This window comes from Dendropsophus ebraccatus, chromosome 14 (genome assembly GCF_027789765.1).
Source record: "Dendropsophus ebraccatus isolate aDenEbr1 chromosome 14, aDenEbr1.pat, whole genome shotgun sequence".
NCBI classification, from domain to species: domain Eukaryota; kingdom Metazoa; phylum Chordata; class Amphibia; order Anura; family Hylidae; genus Dendropsophus; species Dendropsophus ebraccatus.
This window is the reverse complement of record NC_091467.1, coordinates 19715388-19741352: the sequence shown is the minus strand read 5'-3', so window position 1 is coordinate 19741352 and position 25965 is coordinate 19715388. Positions and strand designations below refer to the sequence as shown.

The window sequence follows — 25965 nt, the reverse complement described above, 5'->3', positions numbered from 1 at the left end:
CCCCTCCCATCCTGAAATTGGAACTGCTGCAGCCAGCCTAAAGAACAACACAGATTAGCACTAAAGCTGTCACAGTCCAGTTGCACAGGAGTTTTCCTGCTTGGGAATATACTATGTCTGCTGTTTCACTGGGAAGGAAGCAAGTCGGGGCCACTAGTATGGTTATCTATTGATACATGGTGTAAGAGTTTTATACAGTGTCCATTCTGCTTTTAGGGCTCATGCACGCTGAGCATAAAGGCGAGGAGTTGAAGAGGAATCCGCTCTTAAATTCCGCTCGAAAAATTTCCCCCGTAAAATATGTTGTTCACACTGCAGAATTTTCTGTAATCTTCAAAATTTACTGTAGATCCGCTTTCTGCTCAAAGAAAGGGCAAAGTAAGTGTAGGTTCACACTACGGAACACAAGAGCGGAGAATTTCCGACGGATTCCGTAGCTCTTACCTGTTCACGGCCGCGCGCCTTTCCGCCGCCTCCATAGACACCATTCTATGGGCGGCCCGATTCCACTATTCGCCGAAAGCATTGACATGTAATTTCTTTTGGCGGAATGCGGAATCCGCCCGGGTATAGAATGGTGTCTATGGAGACGGCGGAAAGGCATGCGGCCGTGAACGGGTACGAGCTACGGAATCCATCGGAAATTCTCAGCTCGGGTTCCGTAGTGTGAACCTACCCTTACTTCTTTGGGCGGATTCTGCTAGAGGAATCCTATAGACGTCAATGGGACTTGAATTCTGCTTAAAATCCTGCTTAAATTCAGCTTGAATTTCGTTTGAATTCTACTCCTATTCTGCCAGAGCAGAATAAGGGTATGTGCTCAATTTTGACGGAAACTCCGTTGCGGAATTTTCAGCTCGCGCCCGCTCGCGAACTGCGGCGGGTGCGTGCGTCTCCACCCGTGTCATAGACTCCATTCTATGCACGGGCGGATTCCGCCCTCCGTCCAAAGAATGAACTGGATCATTCTTTGGACAGATGAAAGAACGTGCCCGTGCATACAATGGAGTCTATGACACGGGTGGAGACGCGCGCGCCCGCCACAGTTCGCGAGCTGAGAATTCCGCAACGGAGTTTCCGTCAAAATTACTCAGTGTGCACATACCCTTTGGCCCCGTTCACACTGAGTAAGAACGTCGGAATTCCGTGGTGGAGAGGTCCTACCGTGCTCAGTGTGCTGCTCGCGCGCCCTCTCCTTCACTCAAAGCAGCACACTGAGCACGGCAACGTTCTTACTCAGTGTGAATGGGGCCTTTGGGCGGATTCTGCTAGAGGAATCCTATAGAAGTCAATAAGGGCTTAAATTCCGCTTACATTCTGCTTGAATTCTGCCCAAATTCTGCAAGAGCTGAATAGGCGAGGAATTTCAAGCAGCAAACTTTCTGCTTCAATTCCTCGAGAATTGCTTAGTGTGCACATACCCTAAGATGGTGCATAAATAATTTCACAGTCATCGGCCAGGCAAAATCCATTGCACCATGTGCTCGAAATTCAGCGTAATAAATCACATATGGATGCAAATAAATAATTCTATAAAGAAATTGTTGTTTTTTTCTGGCCATGATATAACTTACTATCTGTCCTGATCCCGCCATACACATGCACACCCAACTCAAGCAAGCATACAGTAGTAGGGCACCCTAGGCTATAGAATGGTAATAAAGTCTAATTTGTGTAAGACCCCCGTAAGGACTGTCTATTATAATAACAGGACCCTGGGCTATTGTGTTCAATGCCACAAAATATATAGTGGGTATATATATTTATAGTGACATTTGGTCAATAGCCATGGAGAAGAAATATAGCAGACTCATAGTCCATTGTATTCACAGCCATCAATTACTGGTGAGGGGGTTGGGAGAGGTAGACAATAGACTCTATCATTCCTGTATATATTTTATGTTCTTGGATTTTGACTTTTTATAATATTCCTAATGAACTGTCACTATAATATGTAGCACAAGATGGTGAGTGATTGGCAGGGATTGGAATGCTGGGACCCCCTACTCATCATGAGAACAAACGTCTATAGGACTTCACAAGATAGTTGAGTACAGCGCTCGGCAATCTTCAGAAGTCCCATAGAGAATGAATGGAGGGCCATTTGTGCATGTGGGGCTCTCTCTATTCTTGTAATTGCTGGGGGTCCTCAAAAAAGAAAAAAAGTTATTTTCCATCTTTTGAATATGGAGTAAACTTGGAATATCAGTATAAATACTTTACTACTGGCTGCGTTGGAAGTTACCATCAGATTACCATAGGACTATATATGATGTGGGATCTGACTTAAAGGGGTAGTGCAGCGTTTTTCTTTTTCTGCTTAACACTCATTACAAAGTTATATAACTTTGCAATGTGTGTTAATAAGCTAACTGTCCCTGTTCTCTCCCTTCCTCCCCGGAAGTTAAATAAAGTATACATACTGTCGACCCCGTCCTCTTCTCCCGGGCGCCTTCTTGGGTCGATGTTGTCACAGCAGGGGGCGGTCCTTGTCTCCTTCCTCTTCGCTGTCTTCCACAGCAGTGAATGGGAGAAGAAAAGGCTGCTGGTGGACATGCACACCAGCAGCCTTTTCATTGGCTGGAGCGTATCACATGGCTTCCAGCTTGCTCAGCCCTGATTGGCTGCGCACCAGCAGCTTTTTCTCTCCCATTCACTGCACCCGGACCCGGAAGTGAGGACGGCGGCCAAAGATGACGGGGACGTGGCCGGTGGGAAATTCGAACGGCGATCGTCATCGGTGGGATGGTAAGTATATTTTTAGTGTTTTTTTTAGTGTTATATTTATTAGTGTTTTTTAGTTAGTTATATTATTAGTGTTTTTTAGTTAGTTATATTTTTTAGTGTTTTTGGGGGGCCCCCGCACTACCCCTTTAACAATTGAGCCTAAAGGTCCAGCAGAAGACAACCACTTTCCTGGAATGTCCACTTTCCTATAGACTGACTTCCAAATAAGCTACTAGACCTTATTAATAGTGATGAGCGAACATATTTGTAAATGTTCATATGTTCGTACAACATGATGCTAATTGTTCATGTTCGCCGATCCCGAACAATTTTTGGATGATCGAAATGGTTATAACAATCATTTTCAAACATATTTGAACATGTGAACCTTTATCTCGCGATGTACGCAACTGTGTAAGTTTCCTTCCACCACTTGGAAAGAGCCAATGAATGTGTGGGGAAGGAAGGGCACACCAGGTAATGTAGTAGCCATGGTCACTATTGGTATTACTGTGATTGGCTGTACGATTAGCGTCATTACACTTATGTACATGCTATAAAAACATGACGCTGAGACAAATTTTCTCAGTCTTTCCTGATTCTTGTACCGTTTAGTAGGGAAAGTGACACGAGCAGGGACAGCATCTAAATTTAGTTAGGCAGCAATACTCACAGTGCTAGTTACTCAGTGTAGGGAGGGAGAGCTGACCGAGTAGGGCTTAGAACAACCGCAATTTTAAGTGTTTAAGTGCTATAAGTATTGATTTCTTAACCCTGTAGTGACCAGGCATCCATCATAGTCCATCCTGTCCATTATCTTCACAATGTATTTGAGTTCTCCAAGGCCAAAAGGGGAAGCTTGCTGGGACATCTTGACTTGCTAAGCTGACTGGACGCTGTGGCCTAGCATTCCTTGCGCATATTGCATGAAACATGTATGCGCGTCATTGCGTATATACGCACAAGCGAATAAAAGATACACTAATGCAACTCACCACGTAATTGCGCCGCTATTACGTATTTTATGCTTTGAACCTGATAATCTGTACGCACTGAAACGTACGTTTCTACTGTAAATTCGTTATTTGTGAATGTTCGGCGAACACGAACTGCACCGATCACGATCATTTTTTTTCATGTTTATGTTCATATTCGGGATCTGAACAGAACATCGGGATGTTTGCTCAGCACTACTTAGTAATATTATATTCTGTATATATAAAGATTAGATAAAGAGTAATTACCTCTGGGGGGCTCAAGGAACCTGAGCATGATACTGACAATAGGAACAACTATGATACCTTCATAGAGAAATAAGAGTTCTTGAAGCAAAGAAGGCATCCGTAATTACTTGTACGTCCCTTCTCCACTGCTCTGATGATATAAGAAACAAGTCTAAAGGAAAGAAAGAAGATTTCTTGTCTACGGAATCCTCACACCTCTATGTATTAGTTTAGATTTTAGAGCTGAGGCGTACCAACCTTGTGCCAAGTGCAACAGTAGGAAAATCAATATGTCCTAACAAATAAAGAAGTAACAAATTCCACTTCCTACTTGATGTGTGCATGCATCACACAGCAAACTTAGATTTTGGGTTGGCTCATTTTGAACATTGCTTTCTTGTTAGGAAGTATACAGATCCCCATTGGTTCCTCCAGAACATGGTTGTTACCTGTGCGGAAAACCTGACTGTATGTAGGTTGGTATTCCCCAACCTATGGCTCTCTAGCTGTTACTGGGTATGATGTTTTGGCACGATGAAACAAGTTGGTGAACTATTGCCATGGTGTTCAGATTTCCTGCAGTGCCCCCTCAGGAGGAATTAAAGGGGAAGTCTGGCAAGACCCATTTTTTTTAGCAAGTGTTGGGGAGGAGGATAAAAGAAATAACATGCTCTTACCTCCCCGCTCCAGCGCTGGTGGACGTATACCGCCCCTCCAGTCCCCGGCTGCTTTCTAGTCTGAGCGTGATACGTAAAGTCTGCTCAGCCGACCTGAGCAGACCTCACACATCACAATCCGGGTCCCCACTCAGACCAGGGAGCGGCCGGGGACCAGATCGGCGGTGCGCGGCCACCAGCGCTGGAGCGGCACTTGCTAAAAAATTAGGTCCGGCCGGACTTCTCCTTTAAGCATTACTTGATACCAAATAAAGTTAAACATTTCTGTGTAATGCAGAACAAGGCAGGTCCTCTACAATATTCTCTACTCTCACCAAAAGTTGAGTATCTCCAATTGCTAACACTCAATGCAAAATAAATAAATAAATAAATACACCTTTACAATTACTATACTCTTCAAGTTATATAACGTTATTAAAGAAATGTGATTTTTTTTTTTTTGTTTTTTACATAATTTAATAAAAGTTTAGGGGAGCACTTTTTTGGCTCCATCTAACAATCAATGGGGATATGAAGATCCAGATTCCGACCAATCAAAACTTTTGACATGTCTATAGGACATGTGTGGAGTAGAGATGAGAAAACTTCGGCAGGTTCACTGAACTTTGAAGCAAACTTCGGGTTCGTCTGAACCAAACCTTAAACTAATCGTGCTGAAACAGATGAACGATTGCAGGTTTTTAGCTGCTTTAGTGAGGGTCATTTAAGGTTCGGATCAATTGAACCTGAACATTAAGGTTCGACAAAAGCTTGCTCATTTCTAACTGGGACCCTGTGACCACTTCCAACCCATTTAGCCAATCACTGACTGAGACGAGTCAGTGCTGTGGTCAATGATAGGCTGAGTAGGCTGTCACTCCCAAGAGGAGACTGAAAGTTTGCTCAACCAATCACTGGCCATGGCCCTGTCCCATTTCAGCGGGTCGGAGGCAGCTGGAGACACTGGAGACTCATAGGAGGACACTGGGGGAGCGCGGACAGGTGAGCATACCCCATTTTTAATATGTATCAAATTGTCTAGCTGCCATCTTTAGGAACTTGTTATGAACTTTTCAAAAAAATCGTTTCAGTGCCGAATCAAATTTTTTGCAAAGTTCGAAACGAATCCCGGTTTGTAAGATTCAGTTTGCTCATCTCTAGTGAGGAGTTTATTTAAAGTGACAGCAAAACCCCTCAAAACATTACCATTGCGTAGTACCACAAATTACCTGTCTACTCTATAGTCAACATTTCCAGAACTTTTATTTTTGAAAACACTTGGAACACTTGGGAAACCGTCCCATCTCGAAAACATTACAAACATGTTGGGTAAGATCCTGAATATCTACTATTAAAAAAAAATCTTTACCAAAACAGTTGCCTAAGCAGTTAATCGTAATTACCCTTATTTTACACTCATTTATTATGCCGCCGGGTGAAAAATGTTTATTTACCAAATAATCCAGTTACTATTGACAATGAATTAGACCTTGTAAGTAATAGTACTTGAAATAAATATCTATTAAGGACTTTCAGTAAACTGTCTGTTCTTCTAATTTACAGGCCCTTGGCGTCATTGTGTCATCTTAGTCATAAGCGGAATCCGGGCACCAGAAGCCGTCATCTATTTGGATGGTTTTCCTTTAATGTAATAAGAAGCTACAGTACTTACATCAGTGATCGAGTCTAATGATAATGAAAAATTTTACCATGACTTCAGTATGAATGCCAGAGCGGCCATTTTTTTCTGTTTACTCTGAAATCCAGACACCAAAGAGGACTTTGAACTTTCTAGGAAAACTTCTCTAAAACTTTTCTGTTTGCTTAAATGTTCCTGCACATGTCAAGAAAATTATATTATAAATGGTCACGGTTTGTTATGACTCTTGTCAGGCTTTGGCTTTCAAAGATATTTGAAAGGCAACCAACATTTTTGGTTCATGCATAGTACACCAGATAGTGAATAAAAATATTTTTACACGTACATTAATTTACTTACTATCGGGAGAAGTTTTCTAAATGAATGTACTTGCAAAAATATTTAATTGGACGAGTCCTAGAAGTATAACTGTATTAGTTGAGATGGCAATACCATTTTAACTAGAGATGAGTGAAGCAGCCGGAAATTTGTTTACAAGCTTTGCGAATTTTCAGTCAAACTCGTTAAGATTCGATTTGTGAATTTCATTAAAAAAGCCAAAACTATAGTAGCTACAGTACTGGGGCTATTTACAGAAGGGTGAATTTGTTAAAGCATGTTGTTGTAAAAGTGTCTAAAATTGGAAAATCACAATTAAAAAAAAAATCAGTCATTCATCCAATTTCCGCCATTCCTCTCCTCTCTGTCCCTATATCACTCTGTTAGTCTCTCCCTGCTCTGCTCTAACTGCCTGCAGCCATCCTGCTCTCTCCTCCACACGCAGCTGACTGGCCACCTCCATTACCGAACCGCCTTATATAGAGGGGGAGGTGCTGACATCACAGAGGGGCCTGCAGCTGATTGGACAGCCGCTAAGGATTATGGTTAATCCCTGCCGCCATTTTTGGGGAAGAATTTTCTTAACAAATCCGAGTGAATTCGCTTCGCAGAACGAAAAGAATTGACAGATTCACTTTGCTCCTCTCTAATTTTAACCTCTTAAGGACACAATGGATTTTGGCCTTCTAGCACTGAGGAATCTGTTGGCACTATACAAATAAATATTATTAGTATTATTATTATTGTTAAAGACCAAGCGGCAGTTTTCCTTTTTGCATTTTAGTCTTTTTCCTCCTTGCCTTCTAACAGCCATAGCCCTTTTATGTTTCCATCTATGGGGCTGTTTGGGATGTCTTTTTCGGACCCATTTATTGGTATCATATTTGTGTAGATGGGAGATTTTTGGGAGATGGAAAATAATGTGACAAAACAAATCAGCAATCCTGGCGGGTTTTCCCCCTATCTGTTTATGCCGGTCAGGCATGATTCTATTTTAATAGATCAGACAATTGTGCACACTACGATATTACCCCCTAGGCAACCCAAGCCATATAGGTATAGCATTGCTGCCTGTTCCCAAATGACCCAGGGGGCCACTTTTTCCAAAATGGCTCTATGAAGGAGCTGAACTTGCTTCATAGAGGGTGAGGTTTGGCTGCTATTAGCTGGGTTTTCACTGTTTATGATAGGCCACAGAGAATTACCCCTTAAATTTTGCGATCATTTAAGTGTGAGTGACAGGAGCCGCTCCTTTCTGATCTGAATGCCTGGAGTGTAACTGCGAGGGCCCCAAACGATTTCCAGGACTGCTCATAGAGTCTTCTTATAGAGTCTAATAGAGTCAGACTCTAAGGGGGGGATTTACCATCATGTGCCCCTGGCATATGTCATGAATAAGGGGCAGATTAGCCCCCTTCCAGGGGGAATGTCAGCCTTATCCCCCGCTTGCCTGATGGGTGGGCAAGGGGAGGCACGACAAGGAGGGGACCAATAAAAAATAGAGATCATGGTGCATTCCTTTTCTACTTTCTTTTTTCTAATTTCATTCATACACTAATTTCCATCAGACACTTTATGGTAGACTGAAAGGCGTCATTACAAAGTACACTTGTTCCTGAAAAAAAACAAGCCCTATAGATGGAGAAATAAAAGCATTATAGCTCTTAAAAGGTGAGGAGGATAAAAGAGAAATGCAAAAACGAATTGCAAAATTTAGATGTTTTTCAGAGTGAATGAAATTTTAGAGGGAAGGCTTGATAAAAAAAAGGGGAAAAGCATTATTTCTCTGGTAAGATATATTGTCGAAATTTTCCCATTTGCCTGTGTTATTGATTAATGCAAAGTTTGTAGAGTACTGTTCATGGGTATTTACACACCTCATGTGATAATTACAACTAAGAAAGACTATTAAAATTAAGCTTTTGCACGTACCACTAACCACTAAGCCTATTGTCTCTCTATGTGAGAGAAGAATTATTTCCCTGGTAAGATATATTATAATTTTTTTTTATGCAAATACATTTTGCATACATGGTCTGTTAAAAAAAAGTCTCTTTTTAATCCAACATGATTTCTAAACAGACGCTATGTATAGGATTTGTTGAAATGTTGCTGCTTTTTTTTTTAATTTACACTTATTTGACCCGATCCGCTCATATTAAATTCATATAGACTGGAGACCTGTGAATGTTATTCTGGATTCTTCCCCCCGGTTCCTTTGCTCCCTATTCGTGCTAATAAGCCACTCTTGGTGTGTGTACATTCCAGCTTCCAGTCTCCCCATCTGCTTTTCATAACTTGTCAGATTAAGGTTTTACTGCGATTCTTCAAATATGCGGTCCTTCTTTATGTTGTCATATCATTTATTTGGAGTTCCAGATTCCATCAACATACCTTCTTCCTATGGCCCATAGAATGTGAGTTATTCTGACACTATATTAGCATAGTCACCGAAGTTCGGATGTAGGAGAGTTGAAACACGTTGAAAAGAAGTGAGAAAATCTATCATTCGGAATAATAAGGAAGCGCATGTAGACTATTCCATGATCAATGGGGAATTTAATGGAACATAGACATTAAAAAATGCGTACTTTGCAATTTTGTAATAATCTGAGCTTCTAGGGTTTCAATATTACCCAATACACCTTAACTTTGTCCAAAAACTAAAATAAGCTCTATTAAAGAGGTAGTTCAGCAAAAAAAAAGTGCTAGAGATTTGTAATTTACTTCTATTACTTCCAGTACTTATCAGCTGCTGTATGTCCTGCGGGAAGTGGTATTCTTTACAGTCATGGAGAGCAGGATTGGTTTTCTAGAGAAATCTAGAGATTTGCTACTGCTCTGGACAGTTCCTGACATGGACAGAGGTGGCAGCAGAGAGCACTGTGTCAGACAAAGAATACACCACTTCCTGCAGGATATACAGCAGCTGATAAGTAACGGAAGACTTGAAAGTTTTTTTTTTAAATAGAAGTAGAATACAAATCTTTGGCACTTTCTGGCACCAGTTGATTTGAAAGATTTTTTTTTTTTTTGCCCGCCCCACTGTGCGGCCTCTATGACGCAACTCCATTAGAATCAATGGAGCCTTGTCATAGAGGGGAGGGGGTCTCCACCCATTGGGGGGTGGGGTGGGGGGGTGGACCCACCTCCAGTGCTTCACCCCGCAGGAACTGGGCCGTGGTTCAAACAAAGGACTGCGGCATCGGTATCCCCACACTGCTCTATCCATGCAAATATCTGAAAAGTGATGTACCGGTGGTACATTCACTTTAAGACCCCTCAACTTCTTCTCTACCTGACTCTCCTGTACTGTATTAATCATCTGTATGACTGGCCACCTAACGTGTCTATCTTTCCTGTACCAGACTTCACTACTGTGTCACATGCCCACGACCAAGAGTTGCCTTTGAGTTCAGTGCGGACTTTAAAAAGTGATAGCTGTAAACGATGTAGCTGTAAATTAACTCCTTGATGTCCTTTTTTGGTGCCTCATCTCCCTCCCCTCTCCATAGAGAACCATGAAGACAGGGGGGGGGGGGGAGATCTTTAAACTGCTTTTTCATGATAAAAATACATTTTTCGGCTTATAAACCCAATTATAAAGTTTCTTAAAATCGCCTGTACTATTGATTTCTGCAAAAAAATTTAAACAACAGTGACACTTTAGGGTACAAAACCTTTCAGGATGGCCCATTATGTATGGCACTGGTGACTCTAATCAATAACTCTTCTGTGTGCTGAATTGCACAGGATGAATAAGTAGTGTCTCATTGACATGATGGCGTCCATCCAACACAGTGGTTTGTGTGACATCATCATAGCCCGCAAGGCAAACCAGGAGACCTTAAGCCGTGAGATGTGATTACCACTTGTTAAATATGTCCCTACCTAACGTATTATTTGTGCAATAAACAGATCGGCAGTGTTAATTCTGAGAGTTCTGCTGGAAAGAATCTGGAGTCAATGGATAAAAGTGATCCTCAGATAGATTTTCCTGTTAATATGGGAGCTATATATAAAACTTTGACCGGCGACTGTTCATTGAAGAAAGGACTGAAGGTGCTGTAACCACTAACAGCTCCCACCACAGCCGACTGGACTGTCGCTTTGATCGGAGAAGATTGGCTACAAATAATATAAATATTTTATTTTATAACATTTCAAGTAATGGAGTCATAAATATGATATACCAAGATGTCCGCCCCCCCCCCCTCCCTCGTATAGTCAAGACCATATTGCAAGTCTGTTCCTTCCTCGAAATTGTATAAATGTGGCGATATAAAGTGTTTCTCCTGTTTCCTTCAGAATAGATGACCCAAGGATTTTATACTGTATATAAATGATTAAAAAACAGCGACCCTCTAACTGAATGCTGGATACAGGTTTATCATGGATGACACACTGTATGAACAGACAGAATCAGGCTATGTTCACACAACGTAAGTTCCGTAATTCCCACGGAACTTATGTAGTGCTGCCTTCTGAGGGAATCCCAGCCAGAGTGTATACACACTCGTCTTCTAGGAGCCATAACTCTTTAAGGAAGTGCCAATCGGCCACCAAACACCAATGTAACAGGTCAGTGTTAAGGGGGTACTCCAGCAAAAAAAAATATTTCTTTCAAATCAACTGGTGCCAAAAAGTGCCAGAGATTTGTACTTTACTGCTTTTAAAAAATCTTTAGTCTTCCAGTACTTATCAGCTGCTATATGTCCTGCAGGAAGTGGTGTATTCTTTCTAATCTGAAGAGCAGGAGTGATTTTCTATGGGGATTTGATACTGCTCTGGACAGTTCCTGACATGGACAGAGGTGGAAGCAGAGAGCACTGTGTCAGACTGGAAAAAATACACCACTTCCTGCAGGACATACAGCAGCTGATAAGTACTGGAAGACTGGATTTTTTTTTTATTAGAAGTAAATTAAAAATCTCCAGTTGAATTGAAGACATTTTTTTTACACTTATGTATGCCTTTAAATGCTGTGATCCTTATTGAGCATCACCAATTAAATGGTTAAATAGTCACTCATTAAAAATAACTTACACCTGCTGATATGTCCCTGTAGCCGCCTACCTCCTTGTACCAGCACTGGTTTTCTTATCTTTGTAGGCGCCACCATTTTTTAGTAATCCGTTCCATGAAGAAAATATGCTAATTAAGTCCATTGGTGCACTGGGGGCATTCCTCGACCAATAAGTGCACTGTCCCACCTGCCAGATCTGACGTGCGCGCCTACTTATGTATATGCAGCTGACGAGTCTCATTCTTGCACAGGCACTGTTGCTGCGCATGTACATGAACGGGACCTGTCTGCTTACGCACAGCTGAATATACATAAGTAGGCGCGCACGTCAGAGCTGGCAGGTCGGACGGTGCACTGAGCGGGCGAGGGATGCCCCCAGTGCACCAAAAGACCAAATTTTCATATTTCTTTTGAAACAGATTGCTCAAAAACGGCATCACCTACACAAATGGAAGACCGGTGGCGAAACAAGGAGGTAGGTGGCTACAGGGACACATCAGCAGGTTTGTATGGATGAACCATCTCATACTTTCCTTTAAATTGATAGTAATTTTAGTTGAGGCTATGTTCACACTACGTCACTACGGGTCATGGAACGGCCGGTGTCTGAAAAGATCAACCCGCTGGTACTGCAGTACCAGCTGGATGATCTTTAGCGCCACTAAGTTCTGATGCTGGTGCATCGGTGCGCGCCCACATCAGGACTCCCCACTGCACACCGCTTGCTCCACAGTGTGCACTGACAGGGTTTTCTGCGGCCGCTATTCAATGAATAGCAGCCGCAGAAAACTGTTATGTCAGCTTTTTACGGTGACGCTAGCTATCCCGGACGGGGTGTATACCATGGGGGAGATTTATCAAACATGGTGTAAAGTGAAACTGGCTCAGTTGCCCCTAGCAACCAATCATATTCCACCTTTCATTTTCCTAAGAGTCTGTGAGGAATGAAAGGTGGAATCTGATTGGTTGCTAGGGGCAACTGAGCCAGTTTCACTTTACACCATGTTTGATGAATCTCCCCCGAGGAGTCAAAGATGAAAAGGCAAAACTGAAATTTTACTGCAATTTTATTTTTTGTATAGATTTAACACATTACTTTTCTGCATTTCTATTTGCTACATTCATAACTATAAAGCAAAACTGTCTTTTAGGCCGCCATGCCGATGCCGTTTAAAGACATTTCAAGGCATCTCTGGTGGTATTCAGGTCGTCGAGAAGAACACAATGAACTTTAACATCTCTGGTGCCAGGAAACATTTTTCCATGTCCTGTCTGATTCAGCGGCTGAAGGAGCGATGACACGGTAATTACTGACTCATCCAGCTCCAACATTCTCATCGGGACGCAGATGAATGTCCCTAACATCCCTTCCACATACCACCTTCTGCGGCACGTCCAGCCTGACATAGACGGCCTTCACAGATCAAAAATATCCAGTTGGTTCTCATTACATTGAACTTAACAAATCTTTACGTTTTTCAGAAAAGATGTGAACTTTTGCATATTATTATTGTATACATTACAAGAAGCGATCTACAAGTCAAGGACATTCCACGTACCGTAATCCATAGCTGTCATCCCAATAATGGAAGATAATAGCATATATATAATTGGGATCAATTAACACCAATGGGATTGGTTCTAGTATCAATTTCCCTCTTTGGGTGCAATGGGTGAAATAATAATAAATACAGCTACGTCAGATGAAATGAGGCCTTAAAGGGAACCAGTCACCATGAAAATGCTACCTAATCTATCGCCATCATGTTATAGAGCAGAAGGAGCTAACCAGATTGATATATATCTTTATGGGAAAAGATTCAGTATAAGTTGTAATTTATTGATAGAAATCTCTGATGTTTTCATGCTAAAGAGTCCAGTCCATTGAGTGACACCACCCACTGGACTCCTTACCACAGATTGAGCAGGGATTTCTATCAACATGTTACAAGTTATACTGAATATTTTCCCACAATGATATATATCAATCTGCTCAGCTCCTCCGGCTCTATAACATGATGGTGATAGATTAGATAGCATTGTCTTGGTGATAGGTTCCCTTTAAATATAAGAATGAATAAGGCGGGGTTCACATTTGTCTAGTGATATTCCACCATTCCTGATGGGAATAGATAGGAACACTGGATGCTACAAGGTGGAACTTTTGGATCTGATGTCCCATCTTTTGTCCTATAGGCTGAAAGGGGTATGGGGCCTGGTATGTGGACCATCTGGCATAGTTGCCATGTGGTGTGGATTTTGGATAAAAAAAAACAAACAAACCATCATACAGTGTTTTTTCTGATGCAGTGCCTGCAGGCCAGATGGCTAACAGGCCTATGACGTATATGATGTGCATGAGGCCTAAAAAAAAATCAAGTAAACAATCAAGATATGAGGAGTGATACCGCATACAACCCAATGACAAGAGTGAAATGGCTTCTGGAAAAGTAGGCCTATTTTACTATCCCTAACAACTACATTTACTATGATATGGTGTTTTATGGTGTAAATGGCCCAATAAGAATTCCCTGAAACAAATTTCACAGGTGAATGATTGCTCTGTGTTAGATTACAGGCCTAGCATTGCCTAAAATCGCCTTCCACTTTGGTAAGCCACTGTATTTTCCATCGAAAACTCTTCTCAATTGATCCTGTGTAAAAATCAGTGCAACTCAAGCATGCTCGAGCACGATCGTTCGGCATTTCAATACCGGTGGCTGAACAAGTTGGATGTAGCCCTAGGGAGGCTGGGATTTCAATTCAAATGCATACAATTGGACTTGATCATCCTTAAATTGCGCTCATCTCTAATCCTGAGTATATGAACAGAGAAACAATGGTGCTACCCACCCCCCAAACTGCAGGTACTGTCGGTCTGCTGAGCTGAAGTCCTTCATGGTTACGTGTTCCAAAATGCGGACAGTGACTTGGTTTGGCGAAAAAAACTATCTTTAATCCAGTCAATAGCTGAGTCAATGAGGCACGGCCTATGGTGTCTTTGCCCTAGGCCTGCTACACCTCTCCTTCCTTCTTCTCCACCCTCCTCGTCATCTGTAATGCCCTCAAACAATATGGCACATGCGTAAGGAGATGAGGAGGAGGAGGACTACTTTCCAGGGGTGTTGCAGATGACTAGGATGATAAAAAAGAAGGAAGGAGAGGAGTAGCAGGCCTAGGGCGTGGACACCCTAGGCCACACCTCATTGACTCTGTTCTGCTGGTAATTTTTTTCGTCAAACTAAGGAATCGGACTCATTTTGGAACACACGATTGGGACGGACACATCTGGTTGACGGTACCTGCGGTACCAATTACATTCCAGAATTGTGCAGTATCACAGCAGCTGTCCTATGGATTTGCCAATGCTTCTGTGATCATATGCTCATAAATCTATGATGGTGCTTGGACCTTGGTCGGCTCAGAACAATTACAGTCGCCTCAGTAATAATATATCCTCCCAATGATCTCTAACAACCACTTTATAGCACATGGTACATTGCCCCCTTTCTCCCGCCATCCACTACTCTATAAATTGCAGTTTATAGAGCATTGTGTAGTAATGATTTCTCCCCAGTATTCCGGCTCTCCGTTTTTACAGATGGCCGTAATGTGTGGTCACTGACACTTTTACATGAAATCCCATCTGGACCTAGCACAAAGCACGCCTTGTTTTCTCAGTATTGTGTGGACTTCTTTGGAAATAGCTCCTGCATCGGTAGCCAGGCCTTTTTACTGCTGATAAGACCGATCCGGACTCTAAAGGTCACTCTCACACAATGTAGTGTTCACTTGGGTTTATTTCAGCATTTTACCATCGCTTTGCACCAGGTCAAGTTTCTGAAACAAGTCTTCCATCTGGAGAGGGAATGAGGAAGGCAATGTGAGAGAGTACTGTGTCACACACCGATACATTTCAGATAGACTGTAGTCTGAAAAAAATCGCAGCAGAAAGAGGCTTAAAGGGGTTATCCACAATTTAAAAAAAAAAGGACATATACTTTTTTGTAGAAACAACGCCACCCCTCTCCCAAGGTTGTGTGTGGTATTACAATTCATCTCCATTAACTTCAACGGAGCTGAAATGCAAAACCACACCAAGGACAAGAGTGGTGGAAGAAAGCTGCCATGTTTTTCTAAGCCAGGACAACCCCTTTAAGATAAAATTCTAGCATTGGGAAAATTCTAGGAAAAATTTTAGACTTTTCTATACTTTTTATTTCAAGGATGCATTCACACATACAGGATCAGCTGCAGATTGATGTAATCACACATACAGGATCAGATGCAGACTGATGCAATCACGTACACCATAGATTAAAATGTGCTGCACATGTTGGCTACTCGAGTCGTGAATCGCTGTACCAGTGCTAGCGATGGCGTAAGCCGCTACATGGAGAGGGGCTGCTGGTCTTAACCTTAAGTTCAAGGCGGATGGACTTGCTGCGGCATGTGACCCCCAGGTCGCTACCCCTTGATTGGCTCGCTAGTGGTGGCAGGCGAGGTGCAGCTTCAGACACATAGGCAGGCAAGGTAGATCACAGCAGAGCTCACGGCTGGAACCAGGATAGCAGACACAAGCTGGAACCACAGGAACCAGGAACAGCAGACACAGGGCAGGAATCACAGGCAGGAAGTACGGGCAGGAATCATACACTATGGGAAGCATGCAGAGGCTCCAACAGGGAATGTCAGCACAGCTGTTTTATTTATAGGGGGCGTGATTGGAGCAACTAACCAATTAGGGACACTCTGTCCCTTTTAATCCAGTGCAGCACGCACGCCCTAGGAGGTGTGGGCACCCCGCGAGCAGGAGACTGGAGCGGGACCGGGTGAGGCGTCAGTAGGGGCCAAAAAGAAGGTGGTGGCAGGCCCCTGCACGTGGGCTCCGGTGTCTGCCACGCCCGTTACAACTACCTCCAGTGTAGATACTTGAGAACACAATACTCATGGTTAGGTCTGGCATGATACCTTATTGCAGGGCCTACAGTAAATATGACAGCTACACAGCACTATCTCTGCCTAGAAACCCACACACAGCTCACAGCTATATTTCCTCTTCTGACTAGACAATTCTCCCTCTTGGAGCAGGTAGAGGCCGCCGGTCTCACACGTCCTCTTTTGCCCCCTCTTTTGCGGCAGGATTTACTAAGAGGCGTACCCGGCCGGCCGGGCGCCCAAATCTGCTTCCAGGAGGTGTAGATTTGCGGCATGATTTGGGCCTAAATCATCATAAATGAGACGCGGGAGGAGGCCACGCCTCCTCCCCGCCTCATCACTCCCCCGCAAGCTCCGTCAGCCCACCCATCAGGCGAGTGGGGCGCACGGGAGGCGTATGCCATTGAGAAGGGGCGAATCTGCACCTCCAAACCTAGATGCTCGGCATATGACTCTGCGCCTGCCACAGGAACGTGAACGTTGCCAAACCTGAACAGATTTCCTTCTTGCCGCAATTTTCTTTTATTGATGCAGTCCTCCATTGCTTGTGTACCTTTCCATTGTAAATGCAGCATTCAATGTTTATACAAATGTCGATTGTTAGGGCAGCATCTTGAGTCAATTTTCATTGTTGGTGCAGTCTTCAGTTGTTTGTTCGGCTCTCATTTTGGACCACCCTTATATATCCCAGTTCAGTACCATAGGAGATACATTATCCATCAGAAGATGGCCCATGTGAAGAATAGAACCAGTCCGCTGTTACTTTCTTGAATATAATCTAATATAATTTTCCGACCAAGTGCAGAAGTGCAGCAGAGGAATTTGTAAACTTTAAGTCATAGAAGCTCATTCAGGGGATCATCTGCTATGTCTCTATGAGACAGCTGAAGTGTATCCTGTCTATAGGGATCACTCAATGAGCCCACCACTATAACTGACTTTTAGCATAACTCTGAGTCACTGAATCTTTGCATTTCTTATTCCTATAGTGTAGTGTACGGTATGCTGCTGCCTGTGTATGGTCATAGATGAAATGTATGCTGTATAATAACCAAGCCATGGCGACCATGAGACTTGTTAGTCCGTAGTGCGAACCGCGAATATACGCACGTAGTTTTGAGGTTGATGCGTTTGCTTGAAAGTATACGATATACGCCCGCACAGTGCACACTACGTATGAGCTTACGGCCGGATCGTATACGGCGCCGTGAAAAATGAACAAGACCATTGTTTGAGGACGGAAATGTTGAAACTCACGGCCGTGGATTTCCATGCCGTCCGATACGAAGTACTCATTTCAGCCAAATTGAACTTGATTTTTCAATCCAAAAGGTTCTGTGTGGTTTATTGGGCTGGGCGAAGATTTCCAAGTAAATGACCTGTTTCAGATCGCTACGAAACAAGCTAGGGAAGCATAACTGTACTACGGGCGTATGTTCGCGGTTTGTACGCATCCGGCCGCATGTCGATTTTTCCCACGCCCGTAGTTTCAGCCGCACATGTACGGCGGCGTACGAACTACGGCCGGACTCATACGCAGTGTGAACATAGCCTTACACTGTATGGTTAGACTCACACTATGTAAAAATGACGCCCATCTTTTTTTAACAACTGCTGTCATTGTGGAAATAACATGTACTATTTAAAAATAACTGCAGTTATTTAAAAAAAAAATAACGGTCGTTATTTATGCAAACGGCGACCATTGTTATGAAAGATGGCTGTCATTTGTACATGTCCTGGGCTAGGTTCACACTATGTCATAATAACAACGGGTTGCATTGTGCATTATTTTTTTAAATAATGTCCGTTAATTCTGCAACCGTTATTATGTAAGATGGACATAATTTTTACAGTGTGAGGCTACGTTCCCGCAATGCCTTTTTAAGGCCATTTTAATGGTCATGTTCATGAATAAGGGCAGTGAAAAATGGCTGTTTTTCACCTAAAAAAGATGTGGGAACATAGCCTATACCTAGCTGTTTTCTGCAATCCTGTATAGACATCACAAATTAAAGTGTTACCTGTCATCAAAAAAGACCGGAGACCCCAACTGATCAGAAGGAGCAATATGTAGCTGCACCCTGCACTTACCTGCTGTCATCTACATCTAGAAAGCCCCATAGACTAATCATAGAGCAGCCTAGAGAGAGATCGCTGTGAGCCAGGGAGTGAAATGCGCCACCATGCACTCCTATATTCTATGGGACAATCAGGCCTACTTACATTCCCATTCCTATATTCTATGGGACAGTCAGGCCTACTTACATTCCCATTCCTATATTCTATGGGACAGTCAGGCCTACTTACATCCTATTCCTATATTGCATGGGACAGTCAGGCCTACTTACATTCCCATTCCTATATTCTATGGGACAGTCAGGCCTACTTACCATCCCATTCCTATATTGCATGGGACAGTCAGGCCTACTTACAATGCCAATCATATATTCTATGGGACAGTCAGGCCTACTTACCATCCCATTCCTATATTGCATGGGACAGTCAGGCCTACTTACCATCCCATTCCTATATTCTATGGGACAGTCAGGCCTACTTACATCCTATTCCTATATTGTATGGGACAGTCAGGCCTACTTACATCCTATTCCTATATTGTATGGGACAGCCAGGCCTTCTTACATCCTATTCCTATATTGTATGGGACAGCCAGGCCTACTTACATCCTATTCCTATATTGTATGGGACAGTCAGGCCTACTTACATTCCCATTCCTATATTCTATGGGACAGTCAGGCCTACTTACATTCCCATTCCTATATTCTATGGGACAGTCAGGCCTACTTACATCCTATTCCTATATTGCATGGGACAGTCAGGCCTACTTACAATGCCAATCATATATTCTATGGGAGAGTCAGGCCTACTTACCATCCCATTCCTATATTCTATGGGACAGTCAGGCCTACTTACAATTCCATTCCTATATTCTATGGGACAGTCAGGCCTACTTACAATCCCCATCCTATATTTTATGGGACAGTGAAGCTTACTTGCAATCATTTGAAGGCCGCTCATAATTGCCTTCTACACTTACACTACATATTGTTCTGTAGATTGAGTGAAGTGTTGCTGTATGCTATTCTATGGCTTTCTCAGTGTTTCATGCTAGTGTTTTCAATGTTTTATGTTATATCCACATTAAAAATAAATCTACTATTTTTGGGATTTTGAAAACCCCCAACCACCCAAAGATTATGGAAGCAAACGCTGTAAAGAGCCACAAGCCACTCAAATATTTGTTGTGCATAAACAGCTTATTAATATCTTTGGCATTTATACATATTTTCACAGACCTTTGGGTTTTGCATTAAATTACATTTTTTTTTACTTTGATAGACACTTATACGTACATAATGCGGAGGAGACGTTTCCACCATTCACAATTGCAGTGGGAGTGGGATTTGTGGGGACAATGATTTTATACTGCCTTCCTATTTTTAGTTTTGAGAAAAATAAATTAGAATTGTGAGATTTATTCTATTACTTATTATTATTATTTATTATTATTATTATTATTATTATTATTATTATTATTATTATTATTATTATTATTATTTTTAAACAATATTTTATAAGGCAGGCAAGTTATCAGGTGTACATCACATAATAGCCAAAAAAGTAGACAAGATAGAAGTGGTGTATTCTTTCCAGTCTGACACACTATTAGGGTCCTATTGGACGCTTTTCTACGCTTTTCTACTATATACACATATACAATGTAATTTCTCCAAAACAAAGGATCAATATTCAGTCCCAAGTAAGAAATCTAAAGAAACTTCAGAGAATAGGCACATACTTTCAGAAAGAAAATAATTCTACGAGACATAACTTAGTATTGACTCCCAGCAGGAAATAATAGGGAGAATGCTATCGAGAGAGGCCACCAACAGAGGTAAGATAACCGGAGGAGTTCCATCACTGAGATAAGAGAGACTGTGCACACAACTGTTACCCAGATGCTTCACCAGTCCCAGCTCTATAGGGGAAGGACAAAGAGAAAACCACCATGGAAGACTCAGAAACAAGGAAGGAAAAAGTTTTGTTTGGGACCAGTTGAATCCTTTGGTTATTCCCAAGTTCCAAAAGTTCAACGTTCCAACCCAAATATCACGTTGATGGCACAAGGGAATGTTTTTGCCACCACTGGCACTACTTTTTCTGGTAGCTGTCTGGCCAATCACAGCACAACACATAATCTATGCCGTAACAGTTTACCCAAGAAGGAGAATGAATAAACTTTTAATGTCGAAATGTTCGAAGCTTATAGAGGCCTATGATCACCATAGTCCCACAAACTGTGATGACTAGTCGGTGACACACAGACCCAAGGACAGTGTGAGACCCTGACGCTGTTCCCGCCAACTGCGCCAACGACTCCTTAACAGGCCGGCCAAGCTACACTGGCTAGGTGCAAAAACACAAGACAAGGACAGTACAGACAAAACACAATAGAAGCAACGTAAGCAAACAGGGTCGGCAACAAACGATCTACGAAGTACAGAGTCAGAAGGCAGAGGAAGGGTCAAAGATACAAAACCAAGGTCCAGGTAACACAGGGTTACAGTCAGTGAGAATAAACGCTAGCATAGGCTCTCCAAATGAAGGCTTTATAGCAGGTAACCAGGAACGATTGGTGTGGCAGTTTATAGGACCCTGATTGGGGCAGAGACTTCAGCCCCCTGCAACACATCCAGAGCTGACTGGCAGTGCTGTCTGCCAGTCAGCATAATAACTATATAGCTGAGTGACGCAGCTAGGGAGCAACGTGGCCTCAACCCCGGCGCTAGCAACCAGGGACGCTGTTGGCACTTCCCTTAAAGACCAGTGGAGCTGGTTACTAGGGAAGCCATCAGTGCGTTCCTGTGCTCCACTACCGCCGCACACTTGTGTCAGGTGCCAGAGGCGCTAGCAGGCGCAGACTCCTGACACAAGCATTCAAATTACAATGTGGTAGCATCGAGGTAGATATTTGGAAGCATCCGATTACTTTCCCCTACAATTTCTTTCTATATTGTAAATATTGTTATATTTAATTTTTGAGAATCAGTAGAGAAGATGCTCCAGTAGAGTCTAAGCACAGCTTTTATTATGTACTATGCTTTTACCTCATTTACCTTTACGGTTACATAGGGAGCCACAATAGTCACGCTTACTACTTTTACTAACTAGTTACTGCCTCCAATCCCTTTCCTGCAGTGAACCTATAAATTCCAAGCCTGTCTATTCTCTGTTTATTATTCCGTCACAGTATGATGTGAAATATTCCCAGCAGACAAGTCCTATCTCCAACACACAATCTCTGCTCCACCCTTTAGTATTATTATTATTTCTACTAGAATTTTTTGAGTCTTGAACTTTACAATAATTTATATGAGCTATAAATGTAAAATATAATATAAAAACTGCAATCTAGAAATGATTTTAGCCCTATGAATGTGGTGATTCATTACAATATCCATACTAGAGATGAGTGAATCTCAAATACGACATTTGGTTAGCCATGGCTGCAGAAGTTGGGTGCAGTCCTAAGGCTGCCTGGAAAACACGGATTCTGCGTTGGCCTATGGTTGTATCCATGTTTTCCAGGACTCCCTAGGGCTGCTTCCAACTTCTTCAGCCACCGATAATCTAATGACGAATGTTCCGGTTTGGACTCCAAAAATCGCTCATCTCTAATACATGCATTTATGTTAGCATTTCTGGCTTATGTAAGAATACATTGCAAAATATTGCGGAAGGCACTTTTGGGCTATGTTCACACCGCTGTTACATTCTTTAATTTATTCATATTAAAAAATTTTTGAACATAGCTTTAATCTGAGATTTTTAATCTACCTTTTGAACAGGGTGTGACTTTCTTCCCATGGTACAGCACCATTGTCCTGCTCCCTGTGGTTGGCCATCTGCTTCCACCATCTCATTGCTCTTCCGTTTTATACTGGATCTCTCCCATCCTAATATAAGTTAGGAATTTTACATATCCCAAATTCATTTTTGCTTTGCCCTTTTGGATTTATGCTTTTTGGATACCCCTTCTTCATCAGTCTACATCTCAGGTAAAGCCTTGTATTTCTTCACTTTTCTTGTGCTGTCTACCAAATGTTGACCCTTGGTTATCCTGACTTAACCTTAAGCACTTATAGCCACTTTTTTTTTTTTTACTAAGATGGTCTGTAGTGCCTCTTTTCAGCAATTGATAAATACTGTAAGGACTATTGCCTGATGATCTGACTGATCGGGAAAGTCCATACATACATGCATACACTGAGATCTTGCAGCCCAGAGTATCTATGTCAATGAGTTTCCTTTCACTACCATCTAACAGATACTTGGAGATATCCTTCCCCTGGTAGGGCCAAAATTTATAGGAACAGAGCCCAAGCAGGAGTTTAATATTTTAGATAACTGCATTTGCATGATCTACATTGTCTTTTTTGGTAGTATCCTGGTTGCTTGACCTTCTAGCTGGCAGCCCTCTCCATGTTTATGGTACCTTAAATCTGGGATGATATGCAAAAAGCCCAAGGAGCAATATGGTGAGGCCCCTGCCTATCACATGTGGGCCTATAGGCTGCTACTACTATTACTGTATCACACAAGGCACTGCCCTCCATTGTTTATTGTTCTCTCCCTCCCACCCATCACATTTTTGCCTTTTGAGGTAGATACATTGTGAAGAAATCATGAACAAAAGGCTGCAACATATTCCACTGTAAAGGCAAGCAGTGGGTCACATTCTTACCTCTGTACGCTCTAGCGCTGATCATGCATGTTCCTTCCTTCCCACCACTTCTAGCTTGGTGGCGTACGGTGTTACACCATCCTGAAGACTACCGCCCTTACTGGTGCCATTTAGGCAATCATTGCTTCAGGACACCGTGCCTATTAGAGCCATCATTGACGTCTCATTCTTGCATGCACAGGCTATAGAAATAATGTTCCTGCCTATGGCAGGTGCCTGTGATTGTTTCGCCTTTAATGTCACTAGTATTTTAAACTATTATTGGACCTCTGTGTTTCTGACCCTCTACTTGGATCATTTTCAACCTTTTTTTTTTTTTGTGCTGATTTTGCATTGTCACCTGTGACCCCCTGGCTTCAACATTGGGCTATATCTTTATGACCCTCTGTCTTCTGGTTCTCTTCTGGCTATTGACCCCTGGGCTGTATCCAGTTATCTTCTGTTTGCTGCTTAGTAAACTATGTGGCTTCCAGTTACTGACCCGGCTAGTTGACTTCACTTTCCAATTTTTCAGTTCCACTTTCCCTGTCACTTAGGAAGGGATGGTCTTCATGGTTGGGTTCTCCAAGAGGCAGAGTTTGGGGCAGATTACACATGTCTACCCACTATTATTACTCTTTGCCTAGTCTTAGAAGGAAGCCTGTGGTATACCTTATATATATTGTAACTTCCTTGGGGAAGCCAGTCAGCCCTCCTCTTCTTCTTCCAAGTTTCATTCAGAATAATGATACTGCTGGCATATACATGACACTCTATGGGTATCCTTGTAGAAGAAGATCCCCGCATTTCTGAAGGAACCTTCAATGCTAGTGTCCATAAACGGACATTGGCAGCACTAAATGTATACATGTGACAGATGCCAACAGGCCAATATGCTTTCCCAGTGTTCATGCTATTCACAGTGACACAATGTGATGTGAACAGGACCTCACCTGTTCAGATACCATACCTAGACCAAACATGATGGATCTAACACAACATAGTAAGAAGATAGTGGCCATATAACCTCTAATCCCGTATACATTTGGATGTTGTGTCCTACTGGTACATTTATCCATACCAATATCTTAAGACTTTGCATCAAATACGGAATAGGTTAAAACTTGTAAAATAAATAAAAACTTACTTTAAACAACAAAAACGTGATGTCCTTGGCACTATAAATACATACAAGACCTTGTGACGTAATCTTATATGTATTTATAGCTCCAGGTAACTCTATGGACAAACACGTTGACTTCCTCAGTCAACACTTTCTGTCGAAATACTAATTATGTGTAATATTTCCTTCAGCGACCAGCACATGGTCTCCAGTCAAAGACGTCTTTATGCCTCCAGTTAACGTTCACTGTGTAAACCAGGCCATGGAGTCCGAAGGCAATCCGGATTTTCTCCGAGAACACCATGGATACAATTACACCGTAGAACATGTCAATAAACATTGTAAACTTTACTGCTCACTCTACAACTTGATCTCCCACTAAGCTATTTGCTTGAAAATGAGACCATCTTGGAAATGTTCTGTGCACTCAATGTAAACTTCCTTTGCCTCCCAGCCAAATAAAAATCAACCAGTGTTTTGTCTAGATGGTTGTGATGGAGAATGTGGAATTCTCGCTCTCCTGGAAAAGTCTTTTTTCTTCTTCATTTAGCCCTTAGACTATAAACGTGACTACTGTTCCTAACTGGTGGGAAAGATTAATGGAGACCGACTACAGAACAGCATTGTGAGTTGGAGGGAGAGTAATGATATTGGAGCTAGGGGATTGGATTTGGGAATGAGTACAATGCTGCTTTTTTTTTGTTGAGTAAGTGTTTAGAGTAACTTCTAGCTTTGGAAAAGCAATGGAGTTGCCTGGAGCTCCATCTGCTTCTATGAATAACGATGGCGCCAAGGAGAGACTATTCAAAGTAATACAAACTATTAAGGCTTGTGTAACTAAACAAATTGCATATACCATAAATATGAGTCCTCTATGTTAATGAAGGGTGGAAATCAACAATGTTTACTAAATAGTCCTGGTGATGGTAAAGGTGACCATACAACTTCGATAGTTGTTGACCAAATACTAAGCTATCTCTTCCCGCTCTCCCCATACCCATAAACATATAGACATGTTGAGCGGACCTGTCAAACTGGGGTTGTCAACGTTCTCCAAACCTGAACACTCAGCATTTAATTCCCTGCGGCTGCCCAAGTTGGATGCAGCCCTAGGGCCTATAGCTGTATCCATGTTTTCCAGGACTCCCTAGGGTTGCATCCAACTTCTTCAGTCAAATGTCAAAGACTCAAATATATATTTGAGTTGGGCCCATCTAAAGTCATTATGGGGGGGGGGGATTTATGAAGACTGGCGCTGGTCTTAAATTAGGCCCCACCTGCATTTCCCCAGCCAAATTCACTAAGAGGGGCAAGCGTACCAAATCTGCTTCCAGTACGTGTAGATTTGAGCCTACAGCACTTCTTGGCTCACATTTACTAAGATTGTTGGGTTTTCAAAATTTTTTTCACATTATGATTTTAGTTTCTCATCTGCTTCTTCCTGCTTCCGAGGTTGTGCCAACACTGCTTGATATGCCTGCTCCGCCAACCACTGGTTGTTGTGGTAAGAGGTTGGTTGAACAGGTAGTTTCTGCAGGGTAGGCACATC

The 25965-nt window shown here is 42.3% G+C and overlaps 1 protein-coding gene across 7 annotated transcripts in view; it reads right to left on the bottom strand.

Annotated features, from left to right (window-relative positions):
- Positions 1-25965, bottom strand: part of MATN4 (matrilin 4) — a 138455-nt gene that overhangs the window by 39621 nt on the left and 72869 nt on the right. The window contains exon 1 of one of the 7 annotated variants that reach the window (XM_069951493.1): positions 2424-2444. The exons of the other annotated variants lie outside the window; for them this stretch is intronic. The gene's annotated coding sequence lies outside the window, so the exon portion shown is untranslated. Of the gene's footprint in view, positions 1-2423; positions 2445-25965 lie in introns of those variants that run through there. 7 annotated transcript variants of the gene reach the window in all.